Below are 16,145 nucleotides of genomic sequence, written 5' to 3' on the forward strand. Positions count from 1 at the left end.
CTTAAAAAAAACATGCTGGTTAGATTGTCGAGACCTAAAATTTTAACTAAGAACTTACAGTTCTATCCAAGCTGTGTAGTCTGCCATAAAAATATAAACAATACTCAGTAATGCTACCACCTAACCCAGCAAAGAAGGATAACATAATTTAACCCCAGAGTATACTTCTCAACTGTCCAAATTTTTGCAAAATGTTCAGATTTCTGCCTCATATTTTAGTCTGTTCAACATAAAATTTGTGGTTCTGTGGCAAATCATTGAAGTGTGTAGTCATTAAATAATGCCAGACATTTATGTTTCAGACACAATACCCTGCAGAAAATGCATGCTAATTCTAAATATGTTATTCTATCAACTTGAAAAGAGCAATATTTAAAAAAAATATGTCCCTATTTTTTGGCCTTTGTGCTCCCATTATTTTTGGCTTTGTTCAGAAGAAGTTGTGTGGTGTGTCTCCGAGACAAACTGAGTTTTAATCTGTATGTTCTAAATCATTGTTGAATAAACTCACTTTTCATTGATTCTGCAGTTTGATTCAAAGTGGCATCAACTGTCCTGACAAGATACTAAAATGAAAATAATAACTTAGTACTTGCATATCAAACATGAAAGTTATGAAAGTAAGTACCTTGCAGCAAGATTTGCATTTGTCTTTTAAAGAACATTTTCCATTTCCTGTAGCCTTTGCAAACAATTTAATGACCACAAAGAAAACAAGCATATTCGAGCCATGCATTTTTTTACTTCACACAATTTATTTTTCAGAAAATGTTTTTGTCTGCATGAAAAAGTATTCAGTTGATTTTTCCTAGTAGAATGACACTACAGAGGTTGTTATAGATGCTCACCAAAGTTAGAAGTACAGTAGAGCATGATTAGTATTCCTGGTACCTGTTATTAAAAAAGAAAGAAAAAAAATCTTTAGTATGGGTAGTGATACCAGATCATGATAATGATCAGTGCAATCAGTGATAGATTGGTCAAACCTGTGTAAAGTCTTAAGGGATTTCACCCCCTAATGCATGGGACAGTACTGAAGCTAGCCGTCATTCCTGATTTGACTGTGAAAATGACATGCATCTTATAATACTGCGTTTGTTTGTGTGTGTATATTTGGCATGGAAAATAAATGTAATGAAGAGCTACATACTGATGTTAATGTCTCAATTGACATATCGAATGGTATATAACATTATGACTGAATTAAAAATGAAAGCACCACCAAGACCTATTAAGCCAGCAAAAGTTCAGGTGGGTGAGAAAGTATTGAATATTGCCATGCATAGCCCCACCAATGAGTTTACTGATTTTTTTTTTTGTTGACTGGCAAAACAGAAGGAAAAGAGAAAAAAATCCATTAACAATGACATTTGACTTCCCATAGGCATCAGTATGACCAGTACAGAAGGAAAGGTTTGCTCACTACAAAACAACAGACAGGTTGCACAAGGAAGACCATGCTATTTGATTAAACAGCCTTCTCTATATTATGTCAAAGATGTTGAACCCATTTTTGGTTTAAGACAGAAACTGGGAGAAACATGACAGTTGGATATAGAAGAATGTAGAAATGTACAAATTTGGTCAAAGCAGAAATAGAAGAATGCAGGCCAGGTGGAAGGGCATTTACTGAGGGGCAATCCTAAAAATCTCTGGTTATGATAGCAAATCTAGATGAACATTTTTTGACTGAAAGAACTTTAATACATGAAAGAACATGCTTCCACAGATATGTTCAAAAATGGGGTATATCTTTAGACACATATATAAGGCATTTTAACTGGCAGAATATGGTGAGTGCGGTGGTACTAAAGATAAGCAGATAAGAGAGAGGATTGTCATAGATACTGCAGATCATGGAATTTCACATAAGTTACAGTATCTGACAAATCTGGAGAATAACGGATATGAGAATGATGAGAAATGAGTGAAATTAATGAAAGCATACAACAAGCAGAGTAGAATGCTTTGGAGAGGCCAAAGTGAATGTGCAAATGAAAGTAAAAATATTGAATTCAACCAGGAGAAGTGTACTAAATGAAACTATGTGCATGCTGAGTGAGAGTAGTGTTTGACATGAGGTAGAAGGTGTCAGAAATACAAGAGTATGGGAAATTCTGCTGTCGTACGCAAGACTAATGAACTAACAACTGAGACTAAAAATGAGAAAAAGGCAAAGGAAACCCTCTTTTTGGGATCTGTAAGTTAACAGCCATACCCAGATAGGGAATGTCATGTCATACTTCCAATTCATGGTTGTCTAGTGAAGTTTAAGTTAGAGATTGGGGTGAGCATAAAAGTAGTAGAAGTATCTCAAAATGTCCATAGTTGGTCATGCCACCACAAAATACTCCCAATCACTCTCATTCCCACTAGACATTATTACATCACTCCACACTACTTACCCATCCACATATAGTGCAACCCTATAATTCCTATATACACCTCCACCTAGACCCAACTTAAACTATAACCATGACTATCATACAACTAAGATTAGTCTGTCTTCTCATAATTCTTTATAAGTCCACAAGTTATCACTCTAGAAATATCCCTAAACTTAGTAGCACAGCACTATATTATGCACTCTCATATACAGACACCACACATTATAATAATATCTGCCCACAATTGTTCAAGAGCTACATAACAGACTCATTCAGAACTAAACACATGTGCTCTCATTCCTACTCCAAAAAACACAATACTTTCTCACACTCATCACCAAACTTCAACATCTGTATCACCATTTTAACACCAGGCTCACCATAAGTGGGGACATCCACCCCAACCCAGGCCCAAATCCACCCTGTCCAACACAAACTGTTCCAACACAAATGTCAAAACATAACACCCCCATTAACTTCATCCCTGGGCAAATCAACAACAGCAGCAAAACCAACAATCTTTTAATGCAAAATATTAATATTAGAAGTATCAAAAATAAAATACCTGAACTCCGGGCCACAATAGCACACTAATCCCCAGACATAGTTGTTTTAACAGAAACCTGGCTAAATAAAAACATGGCTAACTCAGACGTTCTCTCTACCAGCTACAATATCATTAGACAAGACAGACCACTTTGTAAAGGGGGTGGAACTGCCTTACTGTATAAGTCTAACTTAACTGTACGTCAATTACCAAAGTCCTATCCCTCCCCCAACAATTGGGACATACTTATCTCACAACTTCAACTTCACCCTAAAAAGGTCATCACCACAATTGTGATCTATATTTCACCTTTTAATACACCTGCTAACCTTGAAGACTTCTTATCCTGGTGTTCTTCCACATGCTCACAAGAAATCCTTATTCTGGGGAATTTCAACCTAGATTGGTTCACCTGTATATCAGAACCACCAAGTAATCTAATAAATCTCCATGGCTACCAGCAGTTAGTCCAAATTCCAACTAGATGTGATAAAAAATCTAAAAGGGAATCCATCCTTGACTGGGTCCTAACAAACAACCCCACATTGTACTGCCCCCCACACAGGCAGTCTCCCAGACACCTTAAGTGACCACAACATAATATACCTTATACATAGTAGAGCAAGCATATGCAAAACCACTAACTATAAATCCACTAGAAACACAAAAAAATGATCTCCTGAGGTCCTCAATACTTTACTCTGTAACTGTGACTGGAACCCCCTAAAAATCCTCCCACTTGACCAGGCTGTAGAATATTTCAACAAAACATTTCTACAACACCTAGGCACTGTCGCTCCATTGCGCAAAATCAAGGTTAGAACCTCTGCAAACCTCTGGCTCAGTAAAGAAACCGAACAAATCCTCAAGTCCAGAGACACTGCCTGGCTTTACTATCAAAAAAACAAAGAAACACAAATCCTAACTAAGTACCAAGAACTGCGTAACCATGTGAAAAAATGCATTAGGCTGGACAAAAAAATCCTACTACACAACATTACAAACTAAATACCAACACAACCCACAAAAATTTTGGAAAAATATAAACCATCTACTAAAACCCACCTAAAATGCTACCCCCAAACCAACCACCCCTGACACTAAAGTTGTATCGAAACACAATTCACCTCCCACTTTGTGAACTCAATTCTATTCTTAGTATCACAGGACAGTTCCAACCTCACTATCCCCCCCAACACAAACAACACTAATACAAGCTTTACCCTTAAAACAGTTTCCACCACTTCAATCAAAAGCATGCTCTCCAAATTAAAAACCTCATCAACAGCAGCTGACCTACTCCCCAGCTATTTCTTGAAACTCACAGCAGATACTATTACTATCCCAATCTCCACTCTCATAAATAGATCAATTGTTGAAAACTATGTGCCCAAACTCTGGAAAATATCCTATGTTACACCCATACATAAAGGCAGGACCTCCACTGAACTTAATAACTACAGACCCATTGCTTTACTCTCCCCCCTGGCTAAAATCCTAGAAAAATGCATCCATACCCAGATGCTAAACTATCTCCTAGACAGCAACATCCTGTCACCTACTCAACATGGTTTCAGACCTGCCCATAGTACCACTACAGCCCTCCTCTGCTTCACAGACACAGTAAACCATCTCAAAAACAAAGGCCTGCTGGTGTCAACTCTTTTCTTGGATATGTCCAAAGAATTTGACACAGTCTCGCACCAAATCCTGCTAAACAAACTAAACCAATATCACCTATCAAATTCCACTCTTACCTGGTTCCAAAGCTATTTAACTGACAGGTACCAAGCTGTGAAATGGGAAAATTCTCTCTCTCCTCAGCTGTCCATAACTATAGGAGTCCCACAGGGTTCTATCTTAGGACCACTACTATTCACCGTCTTCACAAATGACCTCCATACCTCCACACAGTATGCATCTATCATTCAGTATGCAGATGATACTACCTTAATCTGTACTGCACATAACATTCCCACCCTCCTGCAAACAACTCAGCTAGCATTCTCTGATGTTGGAAACTACCAAAGCTCAACTTATCCTCAATCCAAAGAAAACTCAGCTTACGATTATAACCAGTTCTAACAAAAAAACTGATGACAGTTAATTCACTATCTACTCCACAAATACTATTCCAGTTGCTCCAGTGGCACAAGCTAAGCTATTGGGAATAACCATAGACTCCCACATAAAAATTGATAAGTCATCTCAACTTAACTATTAAAAAAGTACATGCCAAACTGGGATCACTCTACCGGATCAAACCATTTTTTACCAACAACACAAGATCAGCCATTGCTCACTCCCAACTTCTATCCACCCTACTCTATGCATCTCCCATTCTGACTAATTTCAACAAAATTGAACTAAGCAAAATGGAAGCCTGCTATAACAGAATTGCCCACTTTGCTGCAAATTGCTCATATAGAACTCATCACTGTACTGCTTTGAGACAGATCCACTGGCTTGAACTGCCCAACCTCCTAACCTATAATCAGCTCTGCCTCTGTCATTCTATTACCTCACCAATAAGTGTCCTGCCCTCAAAGACCTAGTGCAACACCACTCAGCCAAACGGCCTCTTAGATCATTAAGCAAACTACTACTAGAAGTCATAAACAGCTACAGTAGCTTTGGAGACACATTATATAGTAGTTCAGTGGCTAAAAAATGGAACTCTTTCCCCACTAGCATACAAAACACATTGTCCAAAGTCTCCTTTAAAAACCTCCTTAGGCAACATCTCAAGCAAAGTTGGCAGTGCCATGACTGCTCCCCAGGCTAGTGAAAGCAGATAAGGTACACATACTAAACCTAGAGTACTTGATAATAGTTTTCACTCTTACTCACAAACACTGATGTACAATGTATGTACTGTACCTGTGTACTATGCATGTGTTCTACCTATGTTCCAAATTTCAGCTGTACACAACAAATCTATTAATTACCTTTATTTTTAAATTAATATTTTCATGTTTGTTCTCTCCACTGTAACTGTTGATGGGCTGCTTACTGCTGTAAAACATGCCTATTGTTATTTTTGTGTATACTGATCATGTCTAAATATCTAAATATATCTGTAATTTTTCTATGTGGAGCTTTTCTCCCTGGGCCTCTGCTGAAAAGGGGCCTTTTTGGCTCAGTCAGACACCCCCAGTTAACAAATGTAAAATAATAAATAAATACATTTAAAAATTATTTCAACTCCTGAAAATTTTAAGAATGAAATGAATACATTCCTCAAAGATCATGACAACACAGTTTATTTATTTAACATTTGTTTACCTGGAAAGTCCGACTTGGAACGAACCAATTTTCAGCGGATGCCCAGGGAGAAACACTCCAGATGCATGTCTTTGTAGTTGTAGTCAGTTTGTACTTCATAATGCTTGGGCTTAATAAAGAAGCAAATGAGATGAGGCAGAAGGCAATGCTTCAGACCACAGAAGAGTCAAGGCTCAGGCACTGTAAAGAAAAGTGTTGTTCTGAGAGGACTGAAATTCAGTAAGTTAACATTGCATTAGTGTAGATGTTATTAGGCAGGATCCAGGTATAGTAAAAGCTGCGACTGCATTACTACATCCAGGCAATCTCATGGAACTCCAATAAGTGCTTGGCATGGCAAACTACCTGGGCAAATTCTTGCCAGGACCATAAGTGGCGCTTCATCCTTTAAGAAACTGTTAAAGACAGGTGTAGCTGGACATAGGGTGATGTCCAAGAGCGGTTCTAGGTTATAACACCGACAGCACACAACATCGACAACGACATCACCGACACCACACATCATGAAACACAAAACACAGACACCACACACCACACACACAATCACAACACACAATAAACAAAAACAAAAAATGACCAAAAACCACACACACACAACAACACAACCACCTAAACAACAAACAAAAACAAAACCTTACAATACACAACTAACACATACCTAACGAAACCCTAACCTAATCTCGTATTCTAACCCTAATGTCCTAACCTACCCCTGACCCTAACTCCCTACTCCCCCCCTAAGCAAACAAATTCCTGCTCCCTTACCTACCCCTAACCCTAACTTAAACCTAACTCCCATAACAAACCAAAACACCTACTACTACCCTTACTGCCCCTAACTAACTTCCTCTTAACCCCCCTTACTACCACCCCATCTAACTCAACCCTCACTCACTTACTTAACCCCTAACATCCCCTCCATCATGCTTACACATCCCTTTCCCCCATCCGGTGTTCTCCGCACCGGTGTCACTCATCCGATACCTCTCATCTCGTGTCTTAGCTGTCGGTCTTCTCATCTGTCGACGTTGTAACCTAGACCCCCAAGAGCAAGCTTTCAGAAAAGTTATGTCTATGTTAATATCCACACCAGTTCCTGCCTATTACAATGTCAGTATACTGAAAGTAGTGAGTGAAGATGGCAGTAAGGCCAGGGGAAGCCTTACTGTAATACAATGATGACAAGCTAAAGCCAGTAACTTTCCATTTATGAACATTAACAGAGACCGAAATAAGATATTCACAAACTGAAAAGGAATGCCTAGCAGAAGTATCAGCATGTAAACACTTCTTACTTTGCCCCTTGGCTGGGACAGTTTCCATCTATAAAGAGATCATAAATCACTGCTGATAAATTTATATGGCATGGAAATATTCCTCTAGAGTGTCAGTGGTTCTTAATGATGCTCAGATGACTAAATGCAAAGCAGTCCATGCTCCATGAAAGCAGCTAATGGTGACAGACACTCTATCCAAACTCCATTAATGGAAATTGTCCAATCAGAGACTAAGGAAGGTGGAAGTGAATATGTGCAAGCTATAATGTCTCGCAAACCAATGACTTTCCATAGGATAGTCATACACAGAGCAGCTATTAAGCAAAGCATATAGACATTCAGTCTATAGCAGGCTGTGTTTGTGATGACTGGCCAAGTGAACAGATGTAGACAAGTCATTAGCTCATTTGTTAGGGCTCTTGTTGTATCAAGATCAGATTGTGGTTCCAACTTCTTGTTTTTAGACAAATCTATGAAAGACATCAAGGCTTTACAAAGTGTAGAGAGAAAGAGTGAAAAATGTCTGTGTGGTGGCCAAATATAACTGCTGTAATTACCAAGATTTTGTCTGTATGTCAGTTTTGTATTGAACACAGATCCACTCAAAGAAGAGAGAGTCCCTGATTGTGTCTGTATTGTCAAAAGACCAAAAGATTGCAGCTGACTTATGTAAACATAATGGGAAAATTACCTAGTAGTACTAAACTATTATTAAAGTGACATTGATGATTGACCTATTTGCCATAAACAGTCAAGGACTCATATCCCAATTTATGACAATGTTCTCCAGATCTTAGTTCCCCATTTAACTTCTTACTAATAAAGGAACTTAGTTTGTGTACTTTATATTTCAATAATTTGCAAAGGAAAAATGGGTCTGTCCATACAACTCCAAGTCCACATTATTCACAAGAAAACAATGCTGTGAGGGCAATCTAAATAGACAAGACAATTGTTAACCAGTCTTTTCTGCAGACTAGCTATAACGTTGTACAGAGAAATGCCTCCCATGAAAACGAGTGAAGCCAGCAAAACTACTGTTGAGCAGATTGATTCAAACTACCATCCCAGTGCTTGCAACAAAGCTATTGTTTGAAATTCTACTGTATGAGACTGTCGAACAAAATAACCAAAGGGCCAAATCTGTGTGCATGCATTTCTTCAACTAATGGAACAACATGCCAATCAAAATTGTATCCATTCCTTGACTGATTTACAACCATGTCAGATGTCTGCCACAGGTTAGATGGAAAAAGTATAGGGAAAAGAGATGGGAGACAAGTGTGACTGTTGTCAAACATTCAGAAATGAGAATTTACAAGATCAGAACCAGTGATGGAGGTGTAGTAAGTAGAAAGTGAAGGCACATCTAGGTCATTCCTGAAATGTCCTAACGGAGTATACAGCAATCACTACTGGGTCAGTAAATGCCCATGCCCAGACAAATACAAAGATGTGAGTTATTTAATAAGGGCATGAGAAAAGGCTTCTAGTGATGTACTGAGGCATGTGATGGTTCCAGAAATAAATAAGTAACAAATAATTACTAACAGGAAAATGTACTTAGGAACATAGCTCTTAACCTTCCATCTCCACATTGTGGAGTACTTCCTCTTATAATGTGCAACAAATGGGCAAAATGTGAAACACCTACTAAACACTTTATTAACGACTTCAACTAGGAAGCTCACAACATGGTTAGTAATTGCTTCTACTTATGTTTTTTTTATGAATTAATATGACTCTGTATTATTTACCATGAATATTTGTTAGAAAATGTGTGTGTGTTGGAACCTTTCAATGTGGAACAGTGTGGAACATATAAATTTTAAGAGTCAAAATAGAAACAGTTCCCATAATGAGTTACACTTGAGAGCTTAGAAACTGTAAAAGCCAAATTATTTTGTTAGTGAAAATTCAAATTATGTACAGTAATGTCAATTGCTTTTGATACTGTATGTTTGAAAATGAAATGTGTCTGCATGCAAATATTTTAATGTACAAATATGGACAACAAGCTATATCACAAGAGAAATTCAGCCTTTTTCTCAGTAGTTGTGACAACAGATCACTGTGATTATAGTGTGATTAGTGATAGATCATGCCTGTGTAAAGCCTCAAGGGGTTTTACCCATAATGCATGGCACAATATTGAAGCTTGCAGCCATTATTGAGTTGATTATGAACCTGATATTGCTTGTTGCGGTGATGTATGTGTGTGTGTGTGTGTGTGTGTGTGTGTGTGTGTGTGTGTGTGTGTGTGTATACAAACAGTATGGCAAACAAATACAACAAACTGATGTACACCAGTCCTGGTCTCCCAGTTGTCCAGTATATTGAAATATAGCACTGAGCATGAAAATATGCTTGCACTATGTCTTTAGCAATAATTAAAAAAACTTGACCTAATGACGCACAACTGACTGCTTCTACTTCTGCAGTAAAGGGACTTGGGAGCCATGGATAAAAACTGTCTACCACTGCAAATAGAAATGCATAGAAAAGTGGAACGAAACGTGGAAGCCTATACTGATGGTCTATGAGTTTACATCTAGTTTCATAGCAAGGTTAATCAAATGGGAATAAATTCTCTAGTGGATTTCCAACTACAAAAGATCCACATACAATACGAGGACATAAAATATTATAAAAGCAAAAAAAAAAGCATAATGAGCATGGTAATGACTCTGTAGTGACACTACAAAACATAACAGATGAAAATGAAAAATGAATATGCCCACAGGAGTATGATTTTCCACACCAAATGCTTTTGAAGTCTTAACATTCCTGCCGCAGTTCAAAAAGCATGTCGCTTAATAAGAAAATCAGTTTTGTATTGAAGTAAACATATGTGAAAAGAAAGATTCTAAATATACCTGATGAACAAGTCGACAGTTAGCAATTATCCCCTTGGTCACTGTAATCAGTATGTGTACTATTATCTGCTGAGACCATATGCAACTAATTGATTAATAATGGTACAAAATAGCAAAGAATTAGTCACACACAAAATTCTGAGTGTTACCTGAATAGTATGAGTTCAGTATTAAATCTTTAGTTCAAATAATTTATTATTGGTGGTGACGGCAACTACATAACTAAGGTTAACTGTGTTAAAAACAGTATTGCATATATAGAAGTGAAAACAAAGGATACCATTAGTTACCAAGTTTATAATTTCCTTGTTTTATTCATACAGACAAATGCTGTATAAACATCATGTGCTTTAATTTTGTGACTCTCATTGGCAATAACAATTAAGAGTTCATATTATACAGACTGGATCATCCTACTGATGAACTTCAACATCTAGCCCACCAGAAGGTTCAACCATGAAAGTTAGAGGAGGAAGCAGGATTTTTGGAATTGTACAACAGCATCAGGAATATAGCTACTCTTACCAACAAGTGTAGTCCTCTCCCCCAAACTCCAGAAAGTGGATACTTAAGTAAACAAAAACATTTAGGCACCCACATATTCAAAAAAATGTATTTAACAAAATATATAAACATACACCATAATAAATGTTCTAGTTTCAAAAATACAGTTCCACAGCATCTTACTGCACAAAATAAAAATATATTTTATAAAAAGTATACAGCATGTCATGTATAACATATGCCTGGCTATACCCATGAACCTTAGAATTGGCAGTTTGCCATACATAGCATATGCCTGGCTATACCCATGAACCTTACAACTGACAGTTTGCCATACATAGCATATGCTTGACTACACCCATGAACCTTAGAACTGACAGTTTAGGAATGACAGAGAAATGAGGGATTGATGTGGAGAAGTGACACATGCAAAAGAGGGCATCAGTTGTGAAGACAGAGAAGAGGAAGGGTATCAAACCAGGAAAGGGGCAAGGGTGCAGTCATGGTCAGAAACTAGGTTGAGAGATGAAATTAAAGTAGAGGAATGAGAGATCTAGTGGATGTTGATTTGTTTCTCAGCCACAAAAAGAGAGGATTGGCTGGATACCTATAAATTTGCTAAAAGATTGACCTGCTTTGCCCTTCATGAGAAGGGGCTACAGCATGAGGGTGGGTATTGGTGAGGCATAAGTGGTATTGTGACTCACTTGTCTTGTATTTCCTAAGAAGATCTTATGATCCTTGCTTTACTTTGATGAGACTGGCTCAGTTCAGTCGAATAGTGCTGTGTTCATATAATAAATATATATGGAAAAAAGGCCCATGGACTTGCATATACATGCATGTGAACATACACACATGCATGGTGTTTTTCTGTCTCTCTCTCTCTCTCTCTCTCAAAAAAAACACACACACACACGCACACACACACACACACACACACACACACACACACACACACACACAGACATGCAAATACATGCACAGTGCCGTGCACACACAACACACACACACACACACACACACACACACACACACACACACACACACACACACACACACACACACACACACGTACATGCATACGCGTGTGCACACACACACACACACACACACACACACACACACACACACACACACACACACACACACACAAATGCACACACGCACACACACACACACACACACACACACACACACACACACACACACACACACACACACACACACACACACACACCAATCATTGAATATGAATTGTTGGGCTTAAATTATGACAACCAAACTCAAAAATAATATGCAAGTTACTAAATGAGCTGTCATTGGTTACCTTGTTGTCTTTTGTTAATACAGTAAAAGTATATAATCACCACCCCCATCTACTGCATGTCATGTACACCTGGCTTTGTTAGTCAAACTCAGACATTAATAGTACATTCTCAAATACATATTGTAGGTAAGACTGCAGTAACCTGGGACAAGAAATTCCACCACCGGAGAGTAACCAAACCGATGACAAAGGAAATATGTCTAAAAAGGGAAGTCCATTGTGTCTGACCAAAAACTTGTTTCTTAAAGACTGTAGTATTTATTTATTAATTGTTTACTTTTTTGACTGGATTAGTACTAAAAGGCAGGGGATACCTGATGTGGCATTTATAGTAACTAGGAGAAATTTAGACAGGCTATCTGAGAAATTTAGCTACTGTTTGTGGGTAAGGCAATCATTTGCTGGTACATCAAAAAGGATGACAAAAGTACTCTGTGTGTGAGGAGACAGCTGTGGTGGCTTTAGTGAAACAGACAGAAATTATGAATGGCAGCCACATTATTACTAAGTCACAACAAGGAAGTTTGGAGGCCACTATATTAATGGAAGTAGTGAGACAACAGATAGTGCTACAACTCTCTGTAGTGATATTACAGGAACAAAGTTTCCTCTGAAAATGTGAAATCTCAGAGAAAATGGAATGGTGCCTAGAACTTTACTGCTTGATGTCCTTAAATTATGAAAAGCAGGTGGAAGCTCTGAGGGCTAAGGAAGTAATTGTATTGTTGTCAATAGTGCGGTCTGGGAAAGCAGAAATGTAGTAATCATCTATATGCTGAAAAGTTATGCTGTAGTGGCTGGACAGCAAAGAAAGACAGAAAATGTAGGTATGAACTAAAGTAAGGATCCAGACAAAATCAGTAGAAAAAATGGACAGATACATTATCTGAGAATCTGTGATCAAACCATTGAAATTTAGCATTTTGAGAATATATTCCATTATCCATTTAGATATATAGACAGACTGCAATGCTATATTTGAGCAAGGAGCAACGTTTGTTACACAACTTTCAGAGAAAAAGCTATTGTTTTTCTTATAGGAATTATTAATTAAATTACTTAAATTTATAGGTGAAAAGAAAGCTGCATTTTCAGTTTGGAACAGGATGATGTTGATGTATACCCCCAACCCCTCACCATTTAAAGGGTGTATCTCACAGACAGAAGGTACATGGTTTAATTCTCACCTTTGAAAGGGAAATTGGTTTGGCTTAAAAATTACACATAAGGGCAGCTAGCCTAATAATTATCTATGAATCTTAAAACAAACTTCATGTAAGGTAGACATGCAGTACTGTACATGATATAAAAAATGATTGCAGGGACATTTGGACAGGAGGGTGGGAAACACGGATAACATAAAAAATAAAGAACAAAAAAATATGTTGTTTACCTAATATTATAATAATGAATTGGGATAAGGGAACAATAGGATTTTGGAAACAACCAAATATTTTTTTTGATAATGGGCATTTGATAAATGTATTTATTTATGTATTTTATTTATATATTTCCAGTTTGATGACAGGGGAGGTCCACTGGGCTCAAATAGCCCATTTTCAGTGGAGGCCTGGGTAGAAAAGCTCCAATAATACTTAATACAAGCTCCATAATATGAAGTACAATACATAGTGGAAACAGAAACAAACTAAGTAAATTTTACATACAAAATAGCAAAAACTAAACAAAAGTTAAACAGCAGCTTGGAGAAGGATGTAAAGCATATTTACATGTTTAGTGGTTGAGAACAGCAGTACAAGGTTAAATTAATTCAGAGGTTTAAATCATCTGAGAATGATATAGAAGTAACATTAGCATGGATGAGTTCTTTATGCATGAATATTAGCATGGGTTAAATTAATACAGAGGTTTAAATCCTCTGATAGTGGTATAAAGGTAGCATTAGCATGAAGGCAGTACATAGGGTTAATCAATAGTATGTAAGGAAGAACAAACTTTGTGTGTTATAAAGTATTTATATATTAAGCAGGTTAGGTAGGTGGAGTGCAATTGAATTTCCATGTTTGGGAGAGGTAAGAATGCAACTGGATTTTGAAGTGTTCAGAATTCTCAGAAATTCTTAGAGATGGAGGGAGAGAATTCCATTTTTTGGTGACAGAAAAGGATAGGAGAAGCTGACCAGCAGGACGGTTTGGTTAATAAACAGAGATTAGATTTTGGTAGGTAGATCTTAGAGTTCTGTTTGGGGTGTATAATGTTAAGATGTTTGTTAGTGCTGGGCATATAGTTGGTTTGAAAATAAACTTGTGAGTGGTGATGAGTTGGAGGTAGTCAAGGTAGTTTGGGAGTTCTAGCCACTGCAGCTGGTGGAGAGGTTTACAGTGGTGAGTGGAGTATTTGGAAGTGGTGGTGAACTTTGAGATTTTATTGTAACAGGATTCTAGTTTAGAAGAGATGGAGGAAGATAGGTTGGTTAGTAGGGGAGCACCATACATTAGTGTAGGTAGTAAGAAGGTAGTGGCGCGGGTCTGTCTTGTTGAGGGGGAGAGGAAGTGGGAGTTTCTGTACAGCATGCCAAGTTTCTGATGGGTTTTCTTTATATTTAGCTGAATATGGATATCAAATTTTAGGTGTTCGTCAATAGCAACTCCAAGAAGTTTAGCAAAAGGAACAACTTCTATAGTGGAGTTGGCAAGGCTTGTAATCTTGAAAGAGGTTTTGTCTAGGTGAATACATTCTGAGGGAGAGAATAGAAGGTTCTTTGATTTGTTGGCATTCAAGGAGAGGTGATTTTGGAGCATCCAGTTCTCAGTAGTTGAGAAGGCAGTTTGAGTTTTTGTTTGGAGCTCAGGGAGGTTTGATGCAGAGCAAACTAAAGTTGAGTCATCATATTGTACTATCTTAGTGTTAGGAATGGCTGCATGGAAATCATTAATGAAGATATTGAAAAGCATAGAGCCAAGAATGGATACCTGGGGTACCCCGGATGGGGTGGGAAGGAAGGCTGAGGTGCCAGTCTTCCATTTTACTGCCTGAGATCTGTCAGAGATGTAGCTGCTGAACCAGGTAATGGTGTTTTGTGAGAGGTTAAGAGTGTAAAGGTGGTGAAGAAGGTGGGTATGGGAGACTGTGTCAAAAGCCTTGGAAAGGTCAAGGAGGACTGTAGATATAAGTTCTCCGGAGTCACAGGCATGGTTTACGATGTCTAGAAAAGAGAGAGGAGCTGTTATTCTGCTATGGCCAGGATGGAGCCCATGTTGTGTTGGGGTGAGGAGTTGGTTATTTGTAATGAATGGCATGAGCTGGAGGTGGATGCATTTCTCAAGAATTTTTGAAATAGGGGAGAAAATCACTATGGGTTGGAAGTAGGAGATGTTATTATTTGTGCCTCCTTTATGGAGGGGCAGGATAAAGGCTGCATGCCACAGTTTGGGAACATATGATTCTTGTATGGATCTGTTGATGAGTATGCTAATGGGGATGGCGATGCTGTCTGCTGCAATTCTTAAAAAGAGTGAGGGGGATATTGTCAGGGGCATTGGAGCAAGGCTTAAGCTTAGAGAGAATTTTTTTTTTATATATGACGTGGGGATGGGTTTGAGGTGGAATATGGGAGGTGAGTTTGGGGTGGAAGGTTGGGCAGAGGGTTTGATTTGGGGGGAGGTGTTGTTGTTTGAGAATGTGTTAGTGAGCTCCGATATAGAGTTAGTAAAGAAGGAGTTGAACAGAGTAGCTATTTCTGGGTCAGATTTTCTAGTGTCAGGGCAAGGGTTGGTTTTGGTGCCTGGGTTGAGAATTGAGTTGATGGTTTTCTAGAATTGTTTGGGGTAAGAGGAGTGGTTAGATTGGAGTTTGATATAGTATGCTTTTTTGTCTTGTATGATATGTTTTTTGGCTAAGTTGCAGAGTTGTTTATATTTAAGAAGGGTGTCAGGGTGCCTATTACGATGGTAGAGTTTCCAGGTCTTGTTCCTTTGT

The sequence above is a fragment of the Protopterus annectens genome, chromosome 10.part0 (genome assembly GCF_019279795.1).
Source record: "Protopterus annectens isolate FY-2018-M chromosome 10.part0, PAN1.0, whole genome shotgun sequence".
Taxonomy (NCBI): domain Eukaryota; kingdom Metazoa; phylum Chordata; order Ceratodontiformes; family Protopteridae; genus Protopterus; species Protopterus annectens.